Consider the following 18,910-nt stretch of genomic DNA (forward strand, 5'->3'; position numbering starts at 1 on the left):
TTATAAATCATTCAGAACCACAATGATCATTCAAGATGCACTTGAATAGCATAGGCACCCCAGGAACTTAGGGTCATTTCAAAACAGATAATAGCCTTTCGAATAAATATCTATCCAACATTTGTGTTTCATTCAATAATATGTAAGAATTCACTTTTAAAATAGATATTTATAATTAACTATTAATAATCATAAGTTCATTTCAATATTGCAAAAAAAAACTTCAGCATAGATATGATATTAGTTCGTTTTTTTAACAGAGAATAATCCTTTAAACTGTCAACTTTATATCTGGTGACAAGATCAGAGAAGTTGTGATAATAGCCCGCAGTATGAAGATACACTATCTATCCTCTCTGACTATGAGTTGACACAATTTGAATACAATATGTTATTGTGATGACACAGGGGCTATACCACTTATTATATTTCACGTTTTTAAACAACTTCACATCAGGGGGGATAATTCAGGTAAATGGCATTAAGCTGTTTGGGGTAGAGTTTCCTGGTACATATACATATTTTATACTCTGTCATCCCTTTAATGTACCATAAATACATATTTTATATCTTGTCTCCAAGGTTTTAAACCCCCATTAAGAATTAAGTACATTTTTTTAAGCTTTGAGCTTTGAACTTTAAACAGATAAACATAAGCTTCCGCATGTTTTGAAAAGCTTTGGAATTTGACAATGATCTTAAACTACAAGCTGTATTGATAATACATTTTTAAATATTGTTCTAATTATAACCTAGGTGGTACACTGGTAAGAACCCTGCAGTCAGGACATAGATATAATTCAATTTGAAAACAAATTTGCACAAGAAAAAAACCTGTCGAGTGACAAATTTTAATGCATGTAAGAATGAAACATTAAGTGGATAAAATTGACATTTATGGCTTTTTATGCTGAATTCATGCATAAATCATGAAAAAGTAACCATAATTGTCAAAATAAATATGAAAAGTTCATATATCTTTTCAAACTCCATCAAGCTACGTCATGTTCAGACCATACAGCAATTTAATTTTATTTACATTTCACTATGCTCAATCATTTTTCATAAAAGTCAATTAAAACGGCCATGAGACACCCAATTGTGGAAATTATTTCAACATTGTGGGTCTTCGTCATCCATGACGATTATTTAGTCTACCAATAAGAATTCACGGAATGTTGTAGACAGAGTTATCCAGCTTCCTTGATGAGCTAATCATATTCCCTGCTTCGATGCACCTCAATAATTTTTGAAAACATTTTAATCTGGTGAGCTCATACAAGAAATTAGAAGGCATGTAATTTCACTCCTTTGTCAGCTTCAAATAGATTCTGAGCTGAAAAATTTCACATTATCCAAGCAAAACTAGCAATTTTAATTGAATGAAAGAATAGGGTTAACACTGCCATTTGTAACTTTATAATCTTCACCAAGAGCAAACTGAAATTCTTTTGATCTGAATCAATATGTAGACAATTTCTTCAAGATCTTTCAACAATTTAATGAAGTTTTCACATCTCTGGAAAGCATGCATCAAATGGGAAAATTGAAAACCAAAAAAAATGCCACTTCAAAAAGGGTTGTAAAGAGTAAGTCAATTTTTTAGAAATCTGTCAACCCAATTGTAGTCTTGGTTAACTTATATGATTTAAACATAATACAAATGCGTCTGGATAAAAAGCATTACACATGAAGAGAAGAAATGTTGACGATTTTTAAGACTGTTGACAAAATAATGTGATGACGGTCAAAAGTTTGAGAGTAAAAAAGGAGGCCATTGTGTTGTAAGTTTATCTAACAACATATTTACAAAGAAACAATGATGGCCATGAAATGAAATATTTTCTTCATGTTTGATTTTACTCAGGATCAAAGAAATCGACATTGAAGATCCATTCTTGTTGGCCAACCAAAACATTCTTTATCTTAGAAATCTAAGATGGCTGCCTTACATTCGGCATGATCTCTTATGTCATTGTTCATCTCGTTTTAAGTTTATTTACCCAATCAAATCCTAGATAAATAATTTGTTCATCTTTTGGGTGTGTGATCTCCTAAAACACATATTTCAACGACTTCAGATCCTCGAGGACTGTTCATCTGATGAATTGCCGACGTCTCAAGTATCTAGGGCTTTATCTTAAAAGGATTATAGTGCAATTCTTCAAGTTCAAATTGAAGTTTTTTCCCCTTATTTTTATTTCATTGCCAAAATTGAAAGGAAATTCCAAATAATAAAATCACTAATGTTGAATTTAAAAACAATAGATGCATTATCAATATTTTTACATCATAGTTAGTGCCTTCTCTCAATTCCGTAAAATTCTGATGCTGAGTGTGTGTGTATCAACCTTGCTTTATGGTTTTCAGTTCGAAGTAAGTAATCAAGCAAAAGGAATATAGACTAATATATAGTTCAAACTGTCAACATGGCCGTTCTGGCAGCTCAAATTTAATCTTCTCAATATATATGGTGGAAAATTTACAGTCTATATTGGAATTTCATTAAATTATTTCAAACCATTGATTTTATAGGCTGCTAGGATTTAATGAAGTAATGTAGCATTCCGAGTTAATCGAGTGCTGAAAATAAGAATAGGGAATTTGGCTCGGTGAATAAGGCATCAGCAAGGAGTTTTTATCAGACGGAAGGCACACTTTCAAACTCTCTTGAAATTTTAAATTGGTCAACTGAATTACCATGCTCCTAACAAATGGCATTCAAAGGTGCATGTAGGTGCTAATTGTGTGTGTAAGTTGTTTGAAAACCCTAAATCTTTAAATGAGCTCTTTGTATTTTTGATTCATTATGATTCAAGTTATATATGTCATAATAGTTCATTAACAAAGTAGGTATGTTTCTGTCAAATTATTTCCAGCATGCTGTGTCTCTGGGATACAGCTCTGAAAATTGTAAACTTGTCTTACCCCTTGATTGGTATTTTCAGAATTTTCTGATTCTGTTGGGTCTTCTTCTGTATATGATGGCCAATTTAATCTTTGTTGTTTTGCTGTGTCCATTAAAACCACTGAAATATATAATAAAATGTCTTATTAGTTTTCCACTCCAGATCCTTAAACCATCATTGTTTTCTGATTCTGTAAATTCAAAAAAAGTGAAATATGCCATTAATTCCCTGTCCCTTGTTAAGCTTCAAGCAATAGAGGCTAAATTTGACAGTCATATCTGATTAAAACACACCTTACATTGAAAGACACAATTTTGCATATTTTGTAATATTTATGATTTTAATACTAATTTAAATTTTGTGGTTTTGCTGTGAAAATTCAAATTTGTAATCCTGTTTGACAGCAAGACTATCCAGAATTCATACTTAAATTGTAGATAATTCAATCATCACTTTCGAATACTGATAATAATTCTTTTGATCATTTACACACAAATCAATTTACAAATTGATGTTCATAAAGAATTTAATAGTTTTCGTGGAGGGGATTAACGACTGAATGGTTGTCATGTACACTGACTTAAATACGGTCACATGATCACTGGTCACTCGATAAACGTAATTTAACCCTCGTTAAAATATTAATATTGTTATTATCTACTTGAAATCTGATTGGTTGATAATTGAGTGCTGTTAAATGTCAATCAATGTTCGTCACCTGTCCAATAAGTTGACGTGTCTATTGTAAACTCAGACCACATGTCTAAAACACATAATACACCATTTTATATCCATAACAATTATTAAATAATGATTGACCATTTACAGGTCAGCGTTTATTGTAATTTTATCAAATTTATCACCCATGAAATTTCTTCAAGATAACATCAATAAAATGATTTTAGTGATAAATTGAACAAAAAGGAAAAAGAAATTTATTTCATAGGCCTGGTAATAAGTTCATTTTATTCGATAATTTGAATTTAGTTGCATTAGAAATATGTAACCAGTAGTGACAGCCAATGCAACCATCCATCCAAGATATACCTATTTGCTGAGAACTTTCATCAAACAACTGTTGTGTTCTCAAGCACATACCACAGGTTCATAAAAACAATATGACTTAGTAGCACAGGTTAATACCTATGCAAAGAAGGTTGTATGGTTGAAAAAGTGATAACGCAACAAAAGTTACAACAGAAAAGTGTGACAGGGTGTGTTTGGACATTCAGGGGTAAGAGCTAATCTGCTTAGTAACGCTACAAATGATTACACTATCTAGTCAATACCTAATCTGTCAATCACCATGTACCTGTGTCAGCTCACAAATACCTGTCATATTTTGATATGTACATATAGCTACCTGTCTTCTGCTACTTAATTACTTTATTATCTCCCTTTATGAGCTTATTATCTCCCTTAGTAACCTGATACCCTTTACCCTGGTCATCACAACACCGTTTTATTATCTGAGTTGATTACATTAACCCTGCCTGACCCTAAAACATCCTGTCATAGTCCAAATCCCTTAAACTTAACCCCTAGGGCCCATCTTAATCTACATCACAATAATCGTAAGCTACCCCCCTGCAATTGTCCAAGCATTTCAAAGGTATAAAGAGTAGTCATCATTGTAAATATGCAAAATAAAAAAAAATCAATGAATTAATGCTTTTTCATAAAAGGATTAACTACAGCGCCCCCGCAACCCCCCTCAGATTCCAAAGATAACATAAAACGATAATGAAAAAAAGTCACGAAAACAAAGGAATGAAAGGACCCCCCCTCTTGAGTGTTCATGACTCAGATTCAGGTAAAAGACCAGCAAAACAAATGTGTAAAACTAGCCATTAGCCTGGACAATAGACATTCAGAGGATTCAGGGTGGAGTTTTAAATGACTCCATTCAAGTCAGGAATCTTAATCTGACTGTATTCATGACATCAACAAAAGTTTTCCAATGACCAGACGTCAATTCACGGTGACCTTGACAGACTGCTGTGTTTTGAAATATCAAATACCCTTGAAATCTTTTATCCACCTATTCCCCATCCCAGGTGAGAAGTGGTCACTTGAAGGTCATTTAAAGGTCTTTGATTTGATAACAAGTCCAAGTTATCAATGTCCAAACTGACATATTTGGTCTCAACTTTACTCCATAAACAATGATTGAATACTTTGGCATCAACTGCTGTCCATAAACAATGAGTTAACCAATTGAATTTTAAGTAGATTTCACAGCTAATGAAATTTAATACGCTTTCAAGTTTCATGATCTCTTCATAACAGTATTGTGGACTGTTCTTAATTTGGACCTGTTCTTAATTTGGACGTTTCACTGAACATCAAAAGGTCATTTGAAAGAAAATCCAAGAATTTTCTTCTAAATACAAGCATGTTCTTTGGAGAAATTTAAAGTATGAACACCACATTTTATCAAATTTCAAGACAAAGACATTCACATCAAAAATGTTAATGGAATTGTAAACAAAATGTAGTATTTAAAGAGAAATTTATTTTTTTGAAAGCAAATAAATTTTTCCCATGCCTTTTCTAAAAGTTCAAAATCTAAATTTTTTATAAGTTCACTCTAGATAATGTAAGGCTTACTAAAAATAGAGAAATTTTAAACAGATTTGAACATCACAATATGGTGTCAAACAAGAGATTAAGTTTTATGACTTAGTTATCAATATTCTATATACAACCAAATCCCCAGTTTTCATGTGAAATGGCTATAAAAATTGGATATGGACGAAGCTAGAAGTTTATGGGAAAATAAATAGCTGTGTAGAAGATAGAGTTTGGTGGTTGATTACTATTATAATGATCACTGATAAATTCCTGTCTTATCTTTATGTCCAGGCCCTGAAGGTTTTTGTACTATCAAAACTATTTTCAATGGACGGACACCACTTGCCTTACTAGGATACCAGGTCCCATTGTTTGTTGAAATATTAGAAATTAGGAGAAGACATTGAGAGGAGTCTTTAAGTAAATCAAGACTTATTTGCAATTTCAGAATAACAATTTATAAGTAAACTGTGATTGAACACCAAGATGGAAAACCTAAAAAACTTCCTGACTATATTTCTTGCACAAGGTTGAATATTTCTCTTGAAAGAATACTTTGAAGAGTGACTACAATTTATCAAGCTTATAATCTTTAGAAATTGTCAGTTTGTCAGATTCACTTCTAGGGTCACTGTTATTCAGTTGTACTTTTAAATCCTTAATACAATTTAAATGCAAGCAAAAATAACTACTGAATGGCATCTATCATGTTTCAAGACAATTTCTTACAAAATTTCTACAGCATGATTCAAGAATAATGGTTTGAATTAGAATAAAAATGAATCCAGTGAGATTCTTGCAGACAATAATTCACAAAAATTCTTCAGCATAATTGACAGGAATACAGTTAAAAAGCAGGAATCATAAAAATGGCAATGCCAATAAATTTGTAAGTTATGCGATTAGTCTTGAAATATTTGTTGAAAACTGAATTAATGGGCTTTGTCATATCAGGTTTGGTTTCTGATGAAAAAATATGCAATTACTCCCGAACGTGTCATTATGTCTGAATATTTCTAATTAAAACATTTTTCACCGACATTTTTTTTAAAAGAAATTGCATATGCCACAAATAGCAAGAGAACGCAATAATATAAAGTCTAATTAAAAAGCAAGGTAACAACTTCCTCTTTTTCTAACATCATTATTAGATTAAATACTGAACAAGGAATCTATGGTTTCAGAAACATCTCACCCTTTTGATTAATGCAAAGATCTTACACAATTGACTAATATGGCGGTAGAACTAAATATAATAAACAGAATTTACAAGAAATTTGAACCAATCAAGATTGAAATTAAAATTGGCATAGATCTAATAAGTCATTAGCTATCAAAGAGCCTTGAAAAATGACAAAGTCTGGTGTCCACAGAAAGAGTTTTGTAAAGAGGTTTCCTAACCTTTCAATATTTATTGAGGACACTGAATACATTGATTTGCACCATTCCAATTTTCAGACATATACGTCTGTACTTCTTTGCAATTCCACTGAAACTTAAGACATCATTATTGTACAAACCCTTAGATAAGCAACTCTGTCTCTAACTATCTTATTACTGTACGAAATCAATATGTAACCTGTTGGCCAACAATATGCAAATAGGATAAAGTAGTTCTATTTGATTGGATAAGATAATTAGTAAGAATATGATGACTAATTCTAGACGATGGTTGAACTTTAGATCAATTACCTGCTATTAAATATTGATTATCACATAATTCATCAGTAATGTTCTAAATTGATAAATATCTGTAGGCAGGTAATCCATTGATCTGCAGTTCTTTATAAGATTGTACGATTCACTAAAAGCATGTACAAATATCTATAAACATGCATGATGCTTTATAACATCAAGGCCTACAATTCCTTTTAAGCCTGTACAATTCTTTATAAGCAGGTACAATTCTTTATAAGCAGGTACAATTCTTTATAAGTATGTACAATTCTTTATAAGTATGTACAATTCTTTATAAGCAGGTACAATTCTTTATAAGCAGGTACAATTCTTTATAAGCAGGTACAATTCTTTATAAGCAGGTACAATTCTTTATAAGTATGTACAATTCTTTATAAGTAGGTACAATTCTTTATAAGTATGTACAGGTACAGTTGCTTAAGGCCAAACTGTTTATAGACAGAAATGAAGAAATTCAATAGAGTTGTAAAACTTTTTCTTCTCCCGATTTGGATAAAGAAGTGCATTACCATTAGCAACATCTCAACTGAGAGCATAAGAACTTAAAACAACACTCTTTTGTCTCTTTTTCTTTGCCAGATTTTACAAGTCCTGTCCTATGTCAGGGTTGTACAAGTCACCATGCTTTAGACATTGTTACACATAATAATCAATTGTATTATAGACCTATATTGCATGAGGTAAAATTGATTAACAATTTAAACACTCTAGACCTGTTTATTTTCCATATAATACCTTATAAAATCAGGATATTAACACACGAGTTACCATAACATTATTGATATTTTAAATATGAGCCAAGTTCTCAGTGGATTATTCAATATAATTCAGGGAAATTAATTAAAAATATAGATCATGTTGGCATTTCATTATTTCTGATGCACATTTGCTGATTTCCTAGTTGTAGTCAATAGGGACAGAAAGACTTATGAAAAATACCCAAATTTTAGTAAGTACACCAATAATATCTTTCATTAAGTAGGTGATTAAAGGGTAACCACAGACCAAAGGAAGAAGGTAATGGGAGGAGTTTAATATTTTAGGATCTGGAAGATCCTGTCTACCAGGTGGCACTTGTCAAAAAAACTAAACATTGATCTCTCAAGAATTATTAGACTGTTAATCATTAGCATGTAACTCATTGCAACCTAGCAATTATTTAACTTATAAAGCACTGTTACCAAAAGTTTAATATAAAGTGCAAAGCTGAATATAAAAACAGGGCAATAAAAGAAGAAATATTAGAGAAATAAGAAAACTGTATCAAGAGTCATTTCATGGGGCTTTTCCTCACAAATACACATATGGTATTCAGATTTCAGTGTCTCCTAAAATGATTGCTTATAGTTAATAATTAATGAATATTTTTATTGATAAAACTCACAATATGTATCAAAAGTTATTAATCCCCTAAAATATTAATAAGCGTCTTTGTATTTCTATTTCTATAGTTCGAGTCAAAGATGTATTGTCTCTAACAGTCGTAACTCCACGCTTATTGACTTAGCTTACAATAGATCTATGAAAAATTTTATTTAATTGGTTAGAGGATAAAAGGGTGGAAGAATAAGAAGTTAACAAAACCTTGACGAATCTTGTCCATGAATACTTCAAGGTTTATACAAGTTTGCCGAGAAAATATCACCTTTTTGTTTGGGTCGTTCACGGATAAATGATCGGTGGACCCATTCACCCTTCAATTCCTTTTACTAACTTTTCATAGATATAAATATATTTTCTTTTTCTTATAGCCAAATATTCGTCATATCTAAAGCAAAGACATGACGGCCACCATCTTTTATTGAAATTGAATGCAGATTGAAGATTAATCACATGATCTGATTATACAAAGGTTATATTGAATTGAATATTGTATTAAATATTGAATAAACTTCATCAGGATATAAATTTCAATAGATTTCAATAGATAATCTTCTCCTTTAATAAAATGATTTATGATGTATCTTCAATACAACTTTAGTTTATTTTTAAATAAAGAATTTAACGTGTTTTGATTCACACCTGATTTAAAAGTAACTTTTTTTGACAGAAAAAATATTTAATAGACTTTTAACATGAATTTTTAAACCTTAGTCCTTTTACAATCTGAATTCAATTCTTAACATAACTGTATTATTGTGAAACTCATTATTAAAAGAGTTCATATTATATGTACATCTAAATATGTACAAGGCAACTTTTTACTTCTCTCACATATAACTATTAAGATTCACATTAAAACTTTCGCTTTCTACTTTGATTTTTAAATTATTTTCAAGATAAGGTATTTTGGCATGTGCACTTTTTGCAGTCATGGAATTATCTTATTTTCATGTAAAGGTCTAATGAAAAAATCTGCATGACAGCTGCAATTTTATAACAATTTCTAAAAACATACTGTAAACAAAATGATAAGCAAATATTGTTTACAGCTCCATGCCTATAGATCAAACAGATAGGCCATCCCTTTCTCTCAATATTTATCAAATCTTAATAAATATTCTTGATTGATTATTTTTCTCTGGTGAGAAGTGAAAATAAATTTAAATTTAATGTAAAAAAAGTTCATGACTGGGCAAGATATAATCTGAAGTTTTAGGTGTTTTGATAAATTATTAAAATGGATGATTTTAAACAAGAGATTAAACAGATAATCTTTTTATTTCGATTTTATTTCCTCCCACAGAAGTTAAAATGTATGAATATATTAAAGATGTTATCATGGGGATGAGGAATTTCATTTTCATCTTAATGGATTTTATGATTGTCGTTTTAATGGCTTTATAGTTTGTTTTCAATAAATTTATGAAAATTTAAGGAAAGCTTTTTTGATTTTTTTAGTTAATGCATGATTATAAATGATGCATACAACTATACGAAGTTCACATATGATTTCTTAAAATATTAGGTCTTTTTTAAGCTTTAGAGTTGCTTCATCATACTTGCTGCATCATCAAAAATCAAACATTCGGCACAAAGTGAAAGTAGTGCAAATAGTCCAATTGTGGACTGACTGAATTTTTCTACTGCAGTCAACGATCAACTGAATTATCCCACTACAGTCAATATGAAAGTTGAAGTATGTAAAGTATCTGAAGAAGTTTAATGGAGGGTAAGCTGTGGGTAAACAAGGTCTGATCGTCACGGTAACTAAATACACCTTACCAGGTGATTATATTACCTCATACCTGTCTACTGTCTGTACTTATACCACCTTCAATATTGTTTATAGTTACTCTGGTAACCTGTCAGCGAACCTCAGCGCCAACTAACCAGATGTGAATAACAATTGATATGATCCTGAAGCATTACAAGGCTTCTTCTGTAGCCATTTTTGGATCCTATAACAGGGTAAGATGCAGCACAACAGCAACTAGTAAGATGCATAACAACTACAGTGTTAAATTGCTTTTTCTGGAGACATTTTCAGATAGAATTTCTATTAGCCTTGGATTAGGTGCGATGAACTGAAAGTCTACTTATATAATTCTCCTGTTTGAGATTACAAATACAGGCAAAGGCATGCAATGAGAAAAATTATAGCCTGTATCTCAAGTAGCTTTGGTTTATTGTTCCATTCGAAGAGTCAGGCATTATGTGTATCAAATAGAAGCAAGAGTAAGGTAGACATTAAAATCTAAAATACAATCTGAATTAAACAAATTTTTATACCACATCACACATTATATATCTCAAAGGAGTCAAACAAAAACTAATAAAAAAAACCCACATTTTAATGAAAGTTAATGTTAAGCAAAAACAAATTTGACAAGCTATCATCCGAACTCCTTAAATTTCAACCATTACTATACCCATTGTCCCCACTTTTCAAAATAAACAACTCTTTATTTACCCACTAGTGTAAAATTTCATTATATTTTTTATCAACTCAGTGGATCTTGAAAACGACAATATAAGGCTTGTAAAATTACCCTTTCTACTAGATATCTATCACTGAAGATATAATACAACCACCCTTGCATAATACTTGTAAGATATCAGCATACGATATTTGATTTTATCACCAACTTTCAACAAGCACAACTTAATTGAATATTATTGAATAATATTGCCTGCCTTTGATAAAAAATAGACTTGTAATAGAAAATATGGAACAGGCTAGCTGTGATTATTTTCTTCAAAAATGAAAAAACAGCAGGTAGTTTCTTGTTTTCTTGCCAGAACTGACTGTGTAACATCAAACATCAGTTACTGTATGTGGCCATTTAGTTTACACACATACCATAAAGGCTATGAAATTATCGCAAATCGTACTAGCATACGTCAAAGACTTATAAATAAAGTATGTTAGTGATGATTTAATAGTTTATAAATATATATATATATATATACCATAAAGGCTATGAAAGTCTTCCAAATAGTTATTGGCATATGAAATTCACTATTCACAACAGTAGCAGTCTTATAGAATTTAGCTTAGTTTAACTACATGTGTTGGTTCTATGAAATTGTTGAAGAAGTTGTTCATACTCTGAAAGTTCTATGGTGGAAAGTTAACCCCCCTATTGTTCAGTAGCTGTTCTGAAAGAGATTGTGTATCAGAGACATTGATGGCAGTATGGCATGAGCACTAGTTAATATAATAATGTTATGTTACCTATTCACTATTTGAAATATAAAATGTCTTTTCATCCTAAAGCCTCTAGTGGTACATAATGATGTAAAAATTATCAATTAATCTTACATAGAAACAGTACTGTTGTTAAACAAGTACTAGATTTAAATCTCAGTTAACTTAGTCTGCAGACTTTAATAGTTTTTAAATTAGGACATTTCTATGCAATTTTTACCATTAGAATAAAGTATATTCTATTTAATTCAACAAAACTTATAAAACAAAAACCAATTGTTAAAACAGAGGCTGGCTTAAAATTTTCATTGAAAGTCAATTAATACTTAAGAAAGTTTTAGTTGAAAAGGCATTTGATATGTTACAACAGGCCTCTTGGATTAGATACTGTTTCTGAAGTAAGGACCACTCAAGTCCAGCAAATCTGACCCTAAATAAGGTCACAACATCTGAAAGTGACTAAGCGGTCAATTTTTTAAAGTACTTTTTCAGCATTAGAGACTACAATTAAGTGAAATATTCAAACAAGAAGCCAAAGGGAAAGTGACCATCAAGTTGTAGGGCATAGCATGGTAAAATCTTATAGTTAAACTGAAAAGATAACAATAAAAAAGAAAGTGTCCATTCCTCTTGACGTATAAGTATTAAGGTAGCGAGCAGGTGCTAGAGGACCTACTATTCAATAAAAGGATTTAAAGGGACTATTATTACAGGGTTTACTGTCATCATTAAAGGTCTTAAATATAGTTTGTAAGGGAGTCACTTGAACTAATGATATCATTAAATATACAGTAATATAGCCAGGAAGCAGAGCTTCAATAGGAGTGTTTCAATAGGAGGGGATAAGACTGGGGACTGTTTGAAGATAAAAAGGGTCAGAAAGGGATATTTAATGGTCACTCTTTATGTTATATGATAAATGGTTTTCCTGTCGATAACAGCAGATAGAGTTCTCATTGAGACATAAGGAAAGCATAGATCATTTTTTAAATTGAGTAACGTTGCTTCACATCTTACTTCAAGGTCTACTGCCAGTTTTCAACGGCTGTACAGAGCAAAATATTCCCTTTTATGGATGTCCTTAACCCAAGAAAGGTTTCAAGAAAGATTGCAGACCACAATAAGGGTGTCATTATTATAATGATAAAAACCTCTAATTACAGGCTTGTATTGGCAGAAAAGATGACATTTTTTATTAAAAATAGTAATAATAGATTCCATGTTGGGTGAGGTCAAGGTTCAAATGAGGTCAAGTGTCACACTTCAACCAATTGTATTGTGCATGGCAATGATCTGATTCTCATAGTAACAATGCTTTCCATGTTTTCTGTATCGCTTACAGATGTGGTCTGAATCTAGGGTCAAACACCACCTTAGGGAGAGATCTTAGAATTCCATGATTGGCTTCTTATTTTCAAAGCGTTAAACAGCAACTTTTACTAACAATGGCCAACGAAATTAACCAAGGAAATTAAACTTTCAACAAATTTTGATCCATTGGCATACAATTATGGGAAAACGGACTGAAAGATGCAGATTTGTAACCACATTTCAAATCATATCTTTCATAAATGCCACTTTATTAGCCTTATGAATAAAAATACAATGAAATATCAATACTTCATGAAAGATTGACCTATTTCCACAGTACATGTACCTTAATTAGAAACAGACTGGTGGAACAGCTTAATCTACTCCTAAACATGTTTACATTAACGCATGTGCATCATAACATACATGCTCCTTGACCTCATGATCTTTCAACATGCTCTGATGGTTCACGTCTTGTCAACACATACTGGTGTTTTCTACTGTTTTTTACTCAATCCCCCAGGAAGCCATGTGGAGTGTTAGTGGTACTGAGTACAGACAAGGAAATGGGTTAAAGAATAAACAGAATGCTAGCCTGGTATTTAGTGGTATTGTTTGCCAAGAGATGATGAATGAAGACAGCTACTGTCCAAGTTGTGCTTTATATATTGGTTGAATTTGCCAATTCAGCATTACTACCACTGTGACCTCAATTAAAATTGGTTTTTTGAGGATGAATGTTCTAATTAAAAGTTCAAATTTAAATCAACTTTAACCAAACTTTCTTAATAATATCATATAACTGATTATTAATATGTTCAGTGAGAATTACAGTAAGCCATCCTAGAGAAAGTAATGTAACTGTATAGACACTAAAACAGGCTAAAAGCAATTCTGTGGTTGCAGTGTATTTATGTTTTCTTTTTATTTATATAACAAGTTTTATTTTTATTTTCAACTCCAATTAGACACAAAACACTTCCAATTCTGAAATTGTAAAGACATAAAACCCTTCTAAATATTGACTAAAAAATCCAGTCAGGCCTCATTATTTTCTTTCTAATTATACCCCCTGCATCTCTAAACCAACTTTTTCACTCTAAATCAACAAAACCTACAAGTGATGTATGCTTGAAATGCAAACAAGACTTAAAGTTTTATTTGAATTCACCAAATGTAAACACAGTCACACAAAATATCAAAGATGTTTCAAATTCAAGTATTTATATTTGTTTAAATGTATATAAATATATTGAATCAACAATTAGGCAATCGTTTGAAACTGTCGGTAAAGCTTCTTAGCACAATGTGTAAATCGCTACTTTTCAACCTTGTTGACTTAAATAGAGTGGGAGTGGTAGATAATATCTCCAGAACTTAGAAAGAGTTAGCATCAGATCTTGAAATCAAAGTGTGTTTTGAAAACTCAAGTTCATCTAAGAAACCACAGTTGTTTCTAATAAATAAAGTAGTGTTTAACTCAGAAATACACAAATATTATAATATACATTGATAGCAAATTGGATTCAAAGGATCCTGTGTACTAGTTGGTCCTTGATCAAACCTCTTTTCTGGTTTATGTAACCAAATGGAGCATACTTTCCAAAATCCTTTAACACAATCTCTTCTGCAAACATTTTTAAACTCAATCTAAATGGATAAATCATGAAAACAGAAATTTGAATATCATGTAACAATATTTATTCTGTTGTATAGTTATGACATAAGGTTAAGTCCACTGATGAATATATACTCTTATTGACCAAGTTTGAGTAGTTAAATTTTATGTCCATTCTAAAAGGTAAAATACCTTGAACTAAGCAGAATATTATTCTTCTATAGTCACATGTATTTAACTTGTTTTCCAGGTAATTATTTCTCATGCCAGACATTAACACCAACTACATCAATTCACAATTGAAGTGTTATTATGACAATTGACTGAAATCAAAGGAGCCACTCATAAAAATATTAATAATAATCCCTAATTATTCTGTTTGAAGCTATGCTCAGTAAATGCCTCGCAGTAACACATAGACCTAATTACTTATCTATTTCCACTAATCAATATAACAAGTCTGTAGGGGCTATGATCACTTCTACTTGTAGACTCAAAGGCAAACAAATTCATGCATGGCGATTATTATTTTTAATATCTTCCAGTTAATAAGCATGTATTATTTCTAATATTCCTGTGAAAATGCTCCCGATAAATGAGTTCAAATATTAACAATTTGACCACAATTTCTGTTGCAGCTGTCTTTATCAAGGATTCCATGTATCAAAAATATGTTGCTGTGAACAGCATTGAACACAACATAATATCAAAGGATGGCAAGTACAAAAAATTGTGGCAGATTTCAAGATTTTTTAAAAAGTTTGTGCACTTCTTTGAAGAAAAAATTTGAAAGACTAAAACGTGTCTATTTATTTTAAGTATTTGAAGAAGTAGACATCACTTCCTTAGTAAATAAGTTACCAACAATAGGTCTATAATTACAGAATCTCAACTATGACACACGGTAAAGAAGAAAGGCTGACATTTTTTTTCTGTTTTCTCTCCTTCAAATTGAAGAGTGAATAGTAGGGTTAGACAATGTCACAAGAAGTCGTGAGACTGAAGATTGTTTGAAGAAATAATGAGTGAATATTGAGAGGGACTGAATTAGCTAGCTAAGAAATGAATTAATGAAAGAATGAATGGTGAATATTGAGAATGAATGAATGAATGGTGAATATTGAGAATGAATGAATGGGTGTATATTGAGAATGAATGAATGGTGAATATTGAGAATGAATGAATGAATGAATGAATGGGTGCATATTGAGAATGAATGAATGCATATTGAGAGGGGAATGAATGCATTATCTAAGAAATGAATGAAATAATGGGTGAATATTGAGAGGGGTCTGAATGAATTAGCTAGCTTAGAAATGAATGAAAGAATTAGCTATGAAATTAATGAATGAATGAATGACAATGATCAAACTGAATTTGAAACTCCAAACAGAATAAATAAATAAACACTGCTTCTTTTTTAATGTGAAAACCATAAATCAAATCCCATTATGTCAAGTGAGAATATTAGATTGTGAAGAATATGATAATCTTGATAATCTTTTCAATCTATTAAAATCATTTCAATTAATATTGCGCGAACCTGTCACCTGCATGAATCAATTGTATAAAAAAAACTTGAAAAGAACGTCAGGCAGACGCATTAAGCCCTCTAAATGAGGCAGGTTTTTTGTCGTCGTCAAGCAAGAATGGTCACAGCCCTATTAAAGAAGACAGTAGCCTGGGGCAATGTTGGTGACAACAAGTTTATTGTGTTGTCAAGAGAAAACCAAAGTAACCTCTATGGTAACCAACCTATCATAGACTATTTTACTCTTGTCAACCTTGGACACTTTACAAAAATAAATCATTATATTTTTGACATTTTACGAGATTTCCAGACATCTTTTATTGTTGAAAGTTATTTTAAATAATAATTTGTGATAATCACTTCCAAAGTTTCATGGTTTTAGATTTTGATTGAATGATGATGATAATGTGTCTGAGAATCTGCTATCAAGGACTTTTTTCCACTTTTTGACCACGATACTAGCAAAAAACATTAAAAACATCATTAGAACATCACTGGAACAGCACTGGAACAGCATTGGAACATTCCAATCAAAAGTTTTAGTTATGAATCTGGCTCAGAAATTAAGTTGGGTCTATAAAACATATTTTTAGAAAGTCAGATCAAAACTATAAGTGGGTGAAGCAAACTGATAAAGCTAGCCTGTAATGTTTTAAATATCATCATCCAGCTTCACTTAATTTGACTTCTTTTCCCAGCATTGATATTTGATATATTACAAAGAAAAACTTTCAGGATTATGGATCCATATAAAAGGTACCAAATATTGAATAAGTTACAAGACATATAGATCGGATATACAATAGTCTAATCCGAATATTGACAAAAAGTCTTAGATAAATTTTGATGTTAATTGAGAAGGAATTCAGACAGTCTTCAACCAATCTAGAGTTTACAGAAAGAAATTCTATCCTTCCAATTATCTAGGAAATCTTGACGGAGGACAAATAAACATTCTTCCATTCTATTCACTTCTCATTCAATCCTCTTTCCGTCTGTCATTATTAAACAAATAACATATCGCGCGAAATCTTTCTTTCAACAATTTTCTCCCAATCTAAGATGCATTAATGATGTGTTTACCTACATGTTGGTAATATCGCGAAGTTGGTACTTGAATTAAATTCCCTACAGTCTCAAGACAATCAATGTTAAATACTTTATCGATCCACGATTCACAAACTTCAACTTCAGGTTTACGTTTTTTTACGTGAATTTCTATCTGATTATCTACAAGAAAATAGCAGATCTGGTTTCAATCTTAATGTTTGAGTTGCCACGGAAATACATTTCTGGAAACTATTATATATAGTTACACAGTAATTGACTACATTTAGAACTTTTATCGGCGAATGAGTGAATGAATGAATGAATGAATGAATGAATGAATGCATGAACATGAACGATCAAACATAATGCACTTTCATTTTCGAGCAATTGAATAACAGGGACAATGTGCACTTTTTAACACTATGAGGCAAATGGCAAGTATGTGCTGATATCAAGATCTAAATTGAATGCATGTATGAGTGGTAATTGTACATAATAAAAGGAATGAATACATGAAAGAATAAAAGAACAGCCTCAAACAATAGCCAGGACTAAAATGCACTTGGTATAATTAAATCTAAACTAGATGAATAGCAAGTATTTACGTTAATAAAATGAAATGTTCTATAACATTTGAATTGATAGTGTTTTATTGATTTTGGAAGAATCGTAACCTTACTGTGATATAGTATAATGAAAGATGGTGTATTGATACAGCTAGTATAGATATTGCCCTCCGTTAATCAAATGTTTTTATGTTGCACCACTTTACAATATGAAATATGGTTTATATTTCTGATATTTTCTTAGTAACATGTTTCACAATGATAAATCAAATTTAGATCATGGATATATCAGCTAGGACAATCAGGCTTATGACCAGATAACTTGTTCAAAAACATTTCCTGTTTATACTGATCAATTTATGTTAATCATAATCAATTATTCTTCACTCATTTCAGCTTAAAATTAATTCCTGTTAAAAGTCAACTTCTGTTTAAATCAATTCCTGATATTAGTAAAGCCTGTTGTTATAATTCCTACTTATAATCAATATAGAAACCTGCATGATACATGTTTATTCCATATCAATCTGGTATAAACTATATTGGTCTTATAGCTAAAAATTCTGTAAATAATAGATCAACTTGTCAAATTCGGACTAAATTAGAAGTCAAAACTAATTTCTATCATTGACAGCTCTTGGTCTGTCAAACTCTACGTACTGTTTCCTTAGATCAATATTACAGTCAAATGGTCCGAGTTTTTATTGCCTATTTCCCCAATGTTCTACCTTCGAATCATTCGAACAGAGATGTATAATAAGATTGCCGATGTAATTTCACGAAATGTAATAAGAAAATTCTTCACCAAGACGACCGTTGTCAATCATGATCAAACACTTGAGCGACGAGTTTCTCTCCGCGATTAATTATAAGGTCGAGAAATATTTATGTACTGATCTCTATCAAGATGACAAATAGCCACTGGACATGAGAGTCTATTATGAATTCGTATATTTAGTCTTTTACACTCCAGTGAATTGCTGTAGAAAGCAGGAAATTGGATGAACCTCAAGAGGAAAGGATTGAATTGGGAGAATAAATATAGTTTAAGAAGAAATGAAT

The sequence above is a fragment of the Lottia gigantea genome (genome assembly GCF_000327385.1).
Source record: "Lottia gigantea unplaced genomic scaffold LOTGIsca_4, whole genome shotgun sequence".
Lineage (NCBI taxonomy): Eukaryota > Metazoa > Mollusca > Gastropoda > Lottiidae > Lottia > Lottia gigantea.